The sequence below is a fragment of the Mauremys reevesii genome, linkage group 1 (genome assembly GCF_016161935.1).
Source record: "Mauremys reevesii isolate NIE-2019 linkage group 1, ASM1616193v1, whole genome shotgun sequence".
Classification (NCBI taxonomy): Eukaryota; Metazoa; Chordata; order Testudines; family Geoemydidae; genus Mauremys; species Mauremys reevesii.
In genome coordinates this window covers 46,146,332-46,159,995 of record NC_052623.1, presented here as the reverse complement: position 1 = coordinate 46,159,995, position 13,664 = coordinate 46,146,332, and the positions used below count along the sequence as shown (strand labels likewise).

The 13,664-nt window shown below is 44.1% G+C and overlaps 1 long non-coding RNA gene across 3 annotated transcripts in view; it reads left to right on the top strand.

Moving 5' to 3' along the window:
* The window catches only part of LOC120380353, a 53,251-nt gene that overhangs the window by 26,424 nt on the left and 13,163 nt on the right, over positions 1-13,664 (top strand). The gene's annotated exons all lie outside the window — the stretch shown is intronic.

Here is a 13,664-nt window from a genome sequence, read left to right as displayed (position 1 = left end):
GAGCCCTTTGAACTCCCACAGAAAGTTGGAGGGTAGATGAGGAGAATCCACTACAGCAGGGGCGGGCAAACTTTTTGGCCTGAGGGCCACATCGAGTTTCTTAAATTGTATAGAGGGCCTGTTAGGGGAGGGGGTCGTGGCCCGGCCCCCCACCTCCTATCTGCCCCCCCGGGACTCCTGCCCCATCCAACCCCCCTCCGTTCCCTGACGGCCCCTCTGGGACCCCTGTCACATCCCCACTCCCTGTCCCCTGACTGCTCCTGAACCCCCGCCACCCCACCAACCCCTCCTCTCATTCCTGATGGCCCCCCAGGACCCCTGCCCCATCCAACCACCCCTTCTCCCTGTCCCCTGACTTCCCCCGGAACCCCTGCCCTTGACTGCCCCCCGCCGGCCCATCCAACCCCCCATCCTTCCTGACTTGCCCCCTGGGACCTCTGCCCCCATTCAACCCCATTTCCCCCCGACCACCATCCACACCCCCGCCCCCTGACCGCCACCTCGAACTCCCCTGCCCGCTATCCAACCCCTCCGCTCCCTGCCCCCTTACCCTGCTGCCTGGAGCACCGGTGGCTGGCAGTGCTACAGTCGTGTCGCCCAGCTGGAGCCAGGCCATGCTGCCGCCGCCGCCACCACACAGCACAGAGACCGGGTCAGGCCGGGCTCTGCAGCTGCGCTGCCCCAGGAGCTTGCAGCCCCGCCGCCCAGAGCATTGCGCCGGCGGTGGAGAGAGCGAGCTGAGGCTGCGGGGGAGGGGGGACAGCAGGGGAGGAGCTGGGGGCGAGCCTCCCAGGCCAGGAGCTCGGGGGCTGGGCAGGGCAGTCCCGCGGGCTGGATGTTGCCCACGGGCCGTAGTTTGCCCATCCCTGCTCTACAGGACACACTGAAGCAGTGATTAAAGAGGTAGGAGGAGAACCAGGAGAGGACAGCATCATGAAAGCCAGGGTTAGACTAGATTTCAAGACAAAAAGTATGGTCAACAGTGTCAAAAACACCTGACAGATCAGAGGATGAGGATAGATCACAGGTAGTGAACTTTAGCTAGGAAGCAGACATTAGAGACTTTGGCAAAAACTGTTGGAGAGCAAAGAGGCAGAAACTGGATTGGAGAGGGTGGACTTTGAGTAATAGAATTTAAGGCCAAAAGGGACCACCTAGTCTGACCTGTACATCACAGGACACCAACACCACCCAGCACCCACAACTTAAACCCAACAACCAAACTAGACCAAAGTATTACAGCTAACAGAAGACTAGACTATTGTGTGCCACAGGCAGAGAGACTAGGAGGGACCAAGGTGCACCAATGCCCAAAGCCCCTGCAATGGCAGGGAAACAATTAAATGAGATAATCCTGGCAAGTTACCGACATGCTGCAGAGGAAGGCAAAAAAAACAAAACAAGTCCGACAATCTGACCTAGAGAAAATTCCTTCCAACCCCCACATATGGTGATCAGTGAGACTCTGAGCATGTGAGCAAGAACCAGCCAGCCAAACACCTGAAAAAGAATGCTCAGTGCCACCTCAGAGCACTGGCCGCCACCTTCCAGTGTCCCATTTCCAGCTGTGGCTATCCCTGTTGCTTCAGAAGAAAGATAGTACTTTTTTTAAAAAACAGAATACGTTGGCGGGAGGAGCCCTTCCTGATCCCTACAGATGGCTGGCTGAAGCCCTGAAACCCTGAGTTTTTAGGAACATAAGACATAAACCAGAAGAGAGCCCCAAGGCTGCTGAGCCCTGCCCCTTACAATCACAAGCAACACCTTCACATGACATTCACAAATTTGTCCAGCTCTGTCTTAAAACTAATTAAGCTTTTTTGCCCTTACAACTCCCATTGGGAGGCTGTATCAGAACTTCCCCTCCCCTCACCCCTATGGTTAGAAAGCTTCTAATTTCCAGCCTCAATTTGTTCATGGCCAGTTTATATTCTTGTGCCAACTTTGTCCTTTATCCTAAATACCTCTTCACCCTCCCTGGTATATATCCCCTAATGTCTTTATAGACAGCAATTGTATTCCCTCTCCGCCTTCTTTTTGCTAAACTCAACAGCCAAGCTCTTCCAGTCTCCTCTCACAAGATAGGCCCTCCATTCCACTGATCATCCTAGTAGCTCTTCTCTGCACCTGTTCCAATTTAAATATGTCTTCCTTGAACATAGGTGACCAGAACTGTACACAGAATTCCAAATGCAGTCTTACCAGTGCCTGGTACAGTAATATTAATACTGCTCTATATCTAGTGGAAATGCCTCACCTGATACATCCTAGGATTGCATTTGCCTTTTTCACAGATGCCTCACACTGGTGGCTCAGTCATCCTGTGATCGACCCACATACACTGGAGAGGAACTTCAGACAGTGATTGTAGACAGTGCATTCAGTATATTTAGAGATGAAAATGTGATATGTCTATGAATGGTACATGTGGTCTGATGGAAAGTGATGAGCAAAGTGAAAAGAAAAAAGTTACTCTTATTGGAAAAATACTTCTGTTATCTGAAAATAATATTACACAAGTTTCTCTTTTTGGAAAATATCTATTCATTCGCTTCATAAACATTTCCTAAGGAGAAAACTATTTTATGAACATATGGCACTTGTCTCTGTTTTGGATGTAAAAACGTCTGGTATTTTGCTGACTTCATTTCATTGTGAGTCACTTTGTAGCTTTGTATAAACACCAGGGTATTTTCATCAATTAGAAATAACTGAGATATTTTTAACATAACATTCCCATTATGTATTTGTAATCTTGTAAGAGCTCCCAATGTCCTAGACGCTGTCCACAGAGAGAGAGAAAGAGAGAGAGAGAGAGATGCAGACATGCAATCCCTGCCCCAAAGAGATTACAGTCATGGAAACCTCACCTTAGAACCCATGATTCTGTCTTTTCTATATGTCTAAATTAATAATAGTTCTTGAAACGTCTATGGCATGTTTCTCTTCAAAGCAAAAATTGTCTTGCTTGCTGCATGCCTGATCATTATAACAGCGGTCACATAAAGGGTGAAATCCTGGCTCCACTGAAGTCAACAGCAAAACTCCCTTTGACTTCAGTGAGGCCGAGATTACCCCCAAAATGTGCAATCTTTAACTTTTAGGAACACCATTTCCAGATACAAGAAGTCTTGCAATCTGCTCCATCAGTGAAAAAATCTGCAACCCAGTTCATTATTTTCATATTCCAGTGATTGTGCTATTTTCAGGTACTGATGGTGAGCATTGCATCTCACTGATTCAGCTACCCCTCCTCTGTCATGCATTCCTGCATATCATTAGCTAACTGGATACCAAAGGTGAACAAATTCATGGTTCCAGCACTACATTTACAGCCAGATTAAGCCTAGTTCTATACTGGACTACTAGAGTGAAAAAAGGAGATAGGGAACCTGTTTTTCCCCCAGTCCAATACATCTGTGAAAACATGACCCATAATATTAATACAAAGAAGTGGGCTGCACCATGGGAAACCAAACCAGCAATCCATGCTCCTGAGATGGTCTCTCTGGGAGGGGCAGAAGTGTTGACCATCTTGTGCACTGATAAGCATCAGCAGAACTATGCAGCTCCAAATCACTCCCTACTGAGGACCATGGTATAAATGTCCTGATCCACAATTCAGCCCTCTAACTGCAAATCACTTTTCCTCTCAGTAGCTCAGCTTTCAGTATCTTCTCTCTTGTGAGGTCATAATTTCAGTGGTACTCTGTTCTCCATACAGTCTTCCAGAGCAGAGAAGACCTGAATTTCCATAGTTAAAAAAAAAGCATAAACAAACCTTTGTGCTAGGTGCTGTACAAAGAGTGCCCCAAAGAGCTTTTAAATCTAAGTAAAAAGACAAGAGACAACAGACAGATACAGGCAGACAGGGGAGTACAAGGAAACAGTGAGACAATAGGCAAAATTAGACATGCAGGGAGTAAAGGGTAGAAAACTTAAGCAGAGTGAACAAGTCCCCAAAGAAAAGTGTATTTCAGAAATGCAACCTTCTTCCCCTCCAAAAGCCATGAATTTGAAATCAACAGCCTGTCCTGGTGAATTTCCTTGTCCTTCCAAGATCTGACACTAGATGGTGGTACTGAGGTCATTATAAATGCTGTAGATCCTTTGCAAGACACCAGAAGGCTCTCAAGAGAACACTGATCATCTTCTTTTGCCATGAGAGTGTGTGGTTTCATTGTTACATTACTGCAGACTGTAAAGGCCACTACATTACTGTGAAAAGAACAGGAGTACTTGTGGCACCTTGTGGCACTAATAAATTTATTTGAGCATAAGCTTTCGTGGGCTACAGCTCACTTCATCGCATGCATGCAGTGGAAAATACAGTTAGAGCGTGTATGGTAACACCCATTGTTTCATGTTCTCTGTGTGTATAGATATCTTCCTACTGTATTTTCTACTGCATGCATCCGATGAAGTGGGCTGTAGCCCATGAAAGCTTATGCTCAAATAAATTTGTTAGTCTCTAAGGTGCCACAAGTACTCCTGTTCTTTTTGCGGATACAGACTAACACGGCTGCTACTCTGAAACCTACATTACTGTGAGGAGTCTTATGCATTACGAGTGTAGTACTAGTAAATATTTGATTTATATTATGGAGGAGACCAAAGGACCCAATGTGTGTAAAACCTTATTTTTTCCTGAATTTGTTTGTCTATTCTTAGTTTTTATTCTGTTCTGAGCCTGGTCTCTAAGGCCAGTTTGCCTGCATTATAAGTTACAGATTATCTTAAATTAAACTCATAGAAACCTTGAAGCATTTTATTATCCTAATTGTTATATTGGAATTAACCAGGCTACCTTTTGGCTGTATTGTGCAAAATCCCAAGAATAATGATAATGATAGTACATCATCAATAATAATCACCGAATAAACAAATTGCAAATAATAATGTCACAGCATGGATTCTGGAAACTTGTTTCACAGTAGCCTCTCATCTTTGCAAGAAGCTGCTGAAGGAAAAATCATAAACTCTCTAAAAAAATGCTCATCACCACTGTAGGATATTTTCTTCTTATGCTAATGAGGCATGACTTCATTGCCAGCAAAATCAAGACTATTCAAAGTTTAACAAAGACCCATCAAAAGAGATGATGAGCAGTAAGCAGTGTTAGTCTCATAACATGTGTCTCATTTCCTTCACCCAACAATTTTGTTTGATCACCCTGCCATAGCTAAAGTTGTCTCGTGGCATATCTATACTACAGGCCAACAGCAGCACAGCTCCAATGCCGCAACTATGCCACAGTAGCGCTGTAGTGTAGACTCTTCCTACATCAACAGAAGGGGGTTGTCTGTTGATGTAGGTAATCCACCTTCCCGAGAGGTGGTAGCTAGGTCAATAGAAGACGTCTTCCGTGGACTTAGAGATGTCTACACTGAGGGTTAGGGGTATGAATTTTTCATGCCCTTGAGAGACGCAGCTAGGTCAATCTAAATATTAAGTGTAAACCGGGCTCAGTGCTTCCATTGTAAATGTATTTTTAGGGGGGTTATTGCTAAACTGTAACAATGCCTTTGGCACTGAAATCTGAAATTCAAACTCTCAGCTTGGGAGAAAAAAATAGTGTCCACATTACAACTAATCCCATCAAACCTTATTTTGAGTTTACAGAAGGCAAAATAAAGTGGTTTGGCTCATGGAATCATAGATATTAGACACTGTTAAGAAATAGGAGTTCACCTACTTAGGCAAAGCTCCTCTAGACCTCAAGAGACATACAGATCCAATTTAACAGCTGCAATCTGCAGTGCTTCAAAAGTGAGTAGTCAGTTAAAAATAAGTGACTTTTTGTGACAACCCAAAAGGAGACATCTTTGGTTTAACAGTTTTGCAAGGGACAACCTTGATAAATGTTACTTTGGCTTTGGTTATTCCAGAAAAACAGAAGTGTAGTGTATAGGATATGGGTAGTATCTTTTACAATATTTTGTGAGTCCTCTAGAGGCCATTACTGTATTCTGTGTTCCAGAAGCCATGAAGAATAGCAGTGCTGATACATATTACTGGGTCCTGCATGTGGTATCTAGTTAGTAAACCCGGTTATTTGGACCTCACTGTTCCACCGGAGGAAGGGAAGGATAGGATCAGAAGAGACCTGTTGACCTACTCTTCTATGTCCCCTGTTCTCCAAACGCTTGCTGCCTCCATGGGGTGCCTATTTGAAGCCTTTCCTAGAATATTCCCAAACTATCCTCCCAACTAAACCAGAGCCTACTGACATATTTGTCTTTACAAATAAATTATTTGTTTCCCAACACATGTGCTCTAAAGTTTAGTAATAGGTCATGTGGCTTCATATATTTTCTATATGATAGTACTTGAGATTGCTTGGCTCTGCTGCCTAGTCTTGAATCTTATTTTTATGATGTCACTTTAACCATTTTAATTTTTTAAACAAATATCATCTAGTGTTTCACGACTAGTTTCATTAACCAATTGGCACCTTTTTCATTGAGCTCCTTAAACAAACTTCTGTGTGTCCACTCTGGCATTTTTTGTCTTCAAAACAAGGGTTCTGTTAAAATATTTTTCCAAAATATTTTTTGCTGCTGATGTACTATGAACAACAGGATCCCTTTGTGACCCCACTAAAGATTAATGTGTCGGTATCTGTGTCTTTCTGTGGAATGGAAGACGTCAAAGCTAAAAGCTTCCTTACCCCACAGCTCATCAGTTCCAGTCCTGTTGTTTTTCCAGTTTTCAGAAAAATCTTTGGCAAGAATCACCATGTTTCCGCTCACCAAATTTCCAAGAGTCTTCTCTACAGAGCTCTTTTTCTTTTCATTGACTCTCTGATCATAGTAAATGCAGACCTCTAGCAGGACTGTGGACCAGACATATGTAGGAGCCAGATGAGCTATGGCCTGGGACAGCAGTAAATGAGCAGTGAAATCCAGCAATCAAATGAGAGAGTTAAAAGGAATCACAGGTGATTTCTCATGTTTTTATTGATTGAACTCTAATGTGCATTTCTCTCTGGCCCATTGGATGGTTGGCTGCTCATATGAGGACACTGTGTCCAAAACATTCTTCCAGACACTTGAAATCTGTTTGTCAAAATTGGCAGATTTTGGACCATTTTTCACTTTATGTCTGACTTAAGATGGAGCAGGCTGAAAAAAGCAACATTTTTTATCTCAGCGCTTGTCAGCTAAAAGGGTGAATCTATGAATGTTCTGACTTTGTGCATATGAGTGAGAGTGGTGATGTCCTCTAGGTGGCTGGCCCACAGAGAGAATAAGGGACCTACTACTATTAGCTGTTTGTCTCTGCTCAAATGGCAGAGGTCTATGGTTTGGGCTCACCTTTGAGGGGTCTGATTTATAGAATTAGGCCCACATTTTCAGGAATAACCTTTAAGGCCTCAAATCAGCAAAGCAAATGCACTTTAGCATGAGTTTAACTTTAAGCACATAACTAGTCTCATGTAAGGCAAATGGACTACTGACATGCTTCATTAAGCATGAATTTAAGTGCTGTACAGGACCAAGGCCTGAATTTGAGAATCCAGCTTTAGACATCTGTGGCCTTATTTTCAGAGGTACTGAGAAAGTCTGTCCTGATGATCGGCCTACATTTCCTTCCTTTCATTTTATGCATTACTTCAACGCTGGTCCTGCCTCAAGTAACCCAGAAAATGGAAGATCTTCTCTCATTTATTTTATATCATAGCTTGCTTACTCCTGAACAGTCAGAAATGTTATTTTTTAGAGAATGGGGTGGCTCCAGGAAAAGCTTTTAGAACCCTGCACCTCTAGGTCAGTGGTTTGCTAGTGATTAAAAGTGGTCTCCATGTGCTGGCTCGTGTGAAATAAGTAGGCGGTTTCAGTCCAGCTTTCAGAATTGCATTCCAGGTTGTCAGCAGTCTCAGCAAAAAGGCCAAAGACTGACTAACCATGGAGACTAAAGCTAGCTACCCTTTCACCTACAGAAACACTCCCACCACGTCAGAGTTAAAAAATATTTGCCCCAATTCTCAGTCACGTTTCTCCTTTGGAAATATAAAGCAGGAGGACATCTGGCCTGACTGGCTTCTTGGAGACTCCCTCAGAGTATGGGGAAGCCTGGGTGGGAATTTCCCTGGTATAAGGAATCCTGTGTGGCACTGAGCCAGCAGAACAAACCTCCTATGCCCCTTCTAGTCCCCAGTACAGCAGTGTGTCAGGAGCATGGCTGTGGGAAAGGGGGCATGGCTACAGTGCATCTGCATTCCAGCAATTCTCAGCTGCCAGAATGGCCCCAAGAGTTCTGGCCTGCCTCAAAACGCAGGTGCCCCAATGGATGGTAAGGCCACCCTTTTCCCCTGTCCCCCTCCTGAGCTCAGCTGTATCTCACACTCAGAGTCACTAGCAGGGTGAGGTTGGGAAGCTTCTAATGCCTGTGCTATACCTGTTTTCATGATGGTCAGAGGATTTCAGTCAACCCAGCCCCTTTCACCATCACTAAAATTGTTTCCAATAAAATAAATAGAAATGCTATTTTGTCAAGGCCACTTGTTTTCATTCCGGAACTTCTAGGAGGACGCCTGAATGAGTAAACAGGAAAACACCAGCTGTTTTTACTTCACCCATCTATAGAACCATCCTCCAAACTGACATCACGAAATGGCCCAGCTGAACTGAATGCACCCAGTAATTTGGTCTTGATGTGGCTGTGCTGGCACTCAGCGTCACGCACAATAGAAGTGAAATCCAAACAAACTGACTGTGCCTCAGGATTAGACAACAGCAGTAAATCCCTGCATTGGTAGCAAGCAAGCGTCTCACACATAAATCATTCCAAAACATACTGGGCCCAATCCTGCTCCCTCTACAAATGGATCCAGCGGCTCTTGTTTCGAGCTTGGTTGGGTAGCAGTAATGCTGAGTGGGGGGAGGGTCTCATAAACATTCTTTTTAGAGAAATTCATGAATGAGTCACTTTCTCAGCAGGGATAGTGTGTATCTGCCTCCACTCTGCCCTCTTATGCATTAAGTCCTTATCTGTGCATTGCTGAGTGCCCTCAATTCCCCTTGACTGAAATGGGGAGGTGAGAGGGCCACTCACAGGAAGCACTCAGCACATCACAAGATCAGGTGCTAGAAACACAGTACAGAAGTAACCAACGGTGGGCCCGATCATGCAAGGTGCTGAGCCCTCTCCCAAAAGTTGCTCGACACTGTGCGGCAGGGACTCAGAACCTCTCAGCGCTAGGCCCAGTATTAGCATAATGTGAATCACTGTAACTGGCAAGAAGCACGTTTATTTTTAGCACCGATAAACTAGAATTATAGGCTGTGCAGCAGCTCTTCACTCGGAAGCCCTGGTGGGAAGAAAAACCTGCTGTATAACATTGTAATTTTGTCTCCGTTAGTGGGGTTTTCTTCCTGCAACCTGGAGATCAGCACTTTTCATTCACTACTCCAGTTGAGGAAGAACAGGTTGTGCCTTAAGCTGCAACTTCTTCCCTCCTGCTTTTGTATCACTTTATAATGAAATACACAACAGCTGTTACATAATAGATGTGTACAGAGCACTCTGTCTTTTGTGATCCCCAAAGGATCAGTTAAAAACTAGTTGCTTGCTAGGAGTGATCTTTAACTAAGGCCTGGTCTGCACTAGTGGGGGGATCGATCTAAGTTATGCAACTTCAGCTACGTGAATAACGTAGCTAAAGTGGATGTACTTAGATTTACTTACCATGGTATCTTCACTGCGGTAGGTCGACGGCTGATGCTCTCCCATCGACTCCGCCTGTGCCTCTCGCCCTGGTGGAGTACCAGAGTTGATGGGAGAGCACTCGGCGGTCGATTTATCGCATCTAGACTAGATACGATAAATCGACCCTTGCTGGATCGATCGCTGCCTGTTGATCCAACGGGTAATGTAGACAAGCCCTAAATGTTGAACAAAATTGTTTTGGAAAACCTCAGGATACTTTACAGTGGTTGCTTAAGACTGCAAGACAGGAGGTTTGCTGGAGGTGGAGCTTCATGTAGGTTTCACTGCTTTCATTTTTTATCCTACAATCTTAACCTCTTTAAACAGAACCGCCTCACAAATTTGTTAATTTGTTTATTTGCTATCATAGAAAACAACAGAGCTAAGGGAATAAGTTTGAACAGGAGAGAAGTGCCTTGGTTATAAGTAATTTCTGTCTCTGTTTTAAATGCAGAGAGTAAATTCTACTCTCAGTTACACCTAGGGTGACCAGATAGCATGTGAGTAAAATTGGGATGGGGGTGGGGTGCAATAGGAGCCCACATAAAAAAAAGCCTCAAATATCGGGACTGTCCCTATAAAATCGGGACATCTGGTCACCCTAGTTAAACCAATGCAAAACTGGAGTAAATACAGAGTAATTCTATTGTAACTGAGAGCAGAATTTAGCCCATACAATCAAGTTACTGCTTTAGAAAATAAGCAAATCAAGACATTAGTGATATTAATCACTGTCAGTTTATTTTGGTCTTTCTCTTTATTTAGTTAGGTGCTGACATGCATAAGCTGAAAGTAAATGGAATGTCCTCTTGGTGTTTTATTACTTGCTAAAAACTTGAAAACCACAATAGTAGTAGTCTCCGTTTATGTTAGAGAGTACAACCACTATGAACTCTGCAACAGTGAATGATAGAGGGGCTGATTCTCCATCATCCTTTACACCTATGCACAGTGGGTGTAAAACATTATCCAATCAGCATGGTAGCATTTTACCCCTGATTTGCACTGATGTAAATGACCACCCAAGGTGCAGGACAGAGACGAATCAGATCCAGAATGTTTTAAACAAACAGGTCCAATTGTTTGCTGGATCTTAGACCTACAATAAAGTGGAAAGCATAAGATTTTGTAGGAAACTGAATCTAGTCCCCAGTTATTTTGTCACTAAGGTGGTTCATCCAGTCCACCTGCACTACACATCCAATCTGTAATTTAGTAAGAAGTTAAAATATGGAAACAGTAGATTTCTGGGTGATAAATTGGGATCTATTCCCACATTTGGTTAGATTCTTCTTTGCAGTCACTCGACCAGCTGGGTTTATATAATACTCTTTTCCCCATGAATGCTCAGCTGCCTATTTTAACTCCCCTTCTGCCTTAACCCCGTGGATTCCATCTGCTAGGTATGGGTTAAATATGATTCCCAAAGAATCACTGGGACAGACTCCAGCGTTTACTAACTTTATTTAAAGTCACTGGGAACCCCTAAATAGAGCTGTGCAGAACTAACACAAGCCTTTGGGAATTTGATCCAGGGCTTACTGTTACTATTTCCAGCAAGCACACCATTTTATTCACAATGAAAAGGCAGAAACTTCTCCTTAGGGCAAGGCAAGGCAGGGCAGAGGGAGCCCAAAAGCCATTGTAGGTTAGCCCCTCGTTTGAAGGGGATGGAATAGGCCCTGGCAGGAATGGCTGGATTTTATTCTGACAGACTGGTACAGTATGGAAATCACTAATCTAAAGGAGCACTTCTTGGGAATTCCACTGGCGTAAATCAGGCCTCACTCTGATGGAGACAATGGAGCTATACTGGTGTGAGCAAAAGGAGAGTCAGGCTAAAGGCTTCTTGTGACTATATAGTGGATATTCTGCTATGTCCCAGCATAGTGTTAAAAACAACTATTCCATCCACCCATGCTCACTGGACAGAATGGAGCCTCATCCATTCGGTCTGCAGAGCAGTTGCTATTCCACAATTACTGTGAGCCAGGCAGAAGTGATACAGCGGCAGATTTCCATTTAGATAGTTATGTGTGTCAAATTGCAGATAGAGGGCAGGTGTGTACTTAGGGCTTCATCGTGCCATGCCACCCTAGGGAAGCACCAGGTGGTATTCTGCCTCTTGGAGTTCCCACTGTTGCTCCCCTTTAGGAGATGCAGCTTACCCCAACCCTTCCCCCAACCCAGTGTGTAAAGAGACACAGCTCTGGCCCAACTTCTTCCTCCCCCTCTTTCGGGGTGGTGTGTGGCCCTGCAGCAGCGGGAGAGAGCAGTCTCTGCACCCCCTGAGCATAGGGGTAGGAATTATGCTTCTTTCCCCCTCCGCCACCACAAAAGGGCCAGACAGAATCCAGCCACTAGACACAAAGAAGCTGTATTGGCCTCCCCTTTTTCTGTTACCATAGAAATGAAAGGCAGTTTCACCAGTGGAAAATATCATTTTGCTGGAAAATGTCAACATTTCTGTCAAAAACATGCATTCCCACCTAGGCACATTCATGACAATGTCTGAGTTTGCCCAGAAGAGGCAGTTTCCCCAGTCTTGCTAATAGAAAGGCCACGTGTTGGCTGGTGAGACTGTAGGACTGAATTTTGTCTTCCTTAAGCCTCACGGTGTCACTGAAATGTGTGCCCACTGAGAGCACAGTGGGTGGAAAACACAGCCATTCTGATCCAGTTGTGTTTTTACACCCACTTTGCACGGGTGGAAATGAAAGGCGCAAGGCAAGAGCGAATCAGATCCTACATGCACACAGAACAACTGACATTCAGAGCAGACCAACCTCCCCCTTGTGGGTGGGAACACGTGCAACTGAATGAAAGGCAGGCAGCATCTATGCTCTGGGACCCATGAGAGACACATAAGAATTGACATAAGGTATAAGGAGTAAAGTAAATCCCTAAGTGCTATCCACAGAGCCATGAACTACCAATACTGGTACAAACCCAGTGCATGGGAAGCATCACTGCTCTACAGAGCAAGGAAAGAGTTAAGTAACCCCCTGCTAACCACAGCATTCCTCCTGGCATCCGATACAAATAAAACATGAACTAAATAGGTCCATGTAAAGCATTCCTGAGTAGCTGGATTTTTTCCTTTCCTTTTAGACCTTTCTTTCAAGTGTTTCTTCTTTGATTTCTGAATGAAATTTCTGCCTTGCCTTTGTGGTCAACCATCCCAGCCATCTAAAGGTCTCCCAAGAGCAAGCCTCCTTTTCAAGAGTTAGTAATCATGTGTAAAGAATTTTGGACATAAATACTCCAGGGATGTGTTCAAGAATAAGCTCCAGCAGAAATACACAAGTAAAAAAAGGGATAAAAGCCTAACTGAGCCAACTTCACTTCCTCTGCTACCCAGCTCTTCGAGTTAATGGGCCCTTCATCATCATCTCGCAGTCCACAGAGGCTTTTCTTCCACAAAATACCTAAGGCTGAGGATATAAGCTACTCTACTTTGTACACCACATAAATCTACAAGAAACACTTATTTTACTGTTTTAGCATAATTGATGCTGAAGTATAAAGGTTATTTTTTTAATTTACTGTATCCCATCTGCCAGGTGGTGTTGGAATCAATAAAAGCCAGAATCAAAAACCCTCAGCTCAATCCACCATCCAGAATTTCTGGAATCACTACATTTCTTCTCTGGTCACCCTCAATATGCAATTCTCACTCGCAAGCACTGAGTCTGTGTATGAAACAATCTCTTTAGAAGGGAAAGAGGGACACAGAATCAACTTGGGAAAACACAGCAATAATGTATCTATGTGAATGATAAATAAAACCCTGCCCCACTTTGGCAGTTGTCCATCAGTTCCCTACCCACCAGTGTGAGTGTCCAATAACCAAATGTTCCTTTGCCAAGCCACTTCCCTCTTCACCATCTGTTATATTCCACTCACAGTCAGGGATCAGTGAGTAACATAGTCCCAAGGTCCTGATGTATACT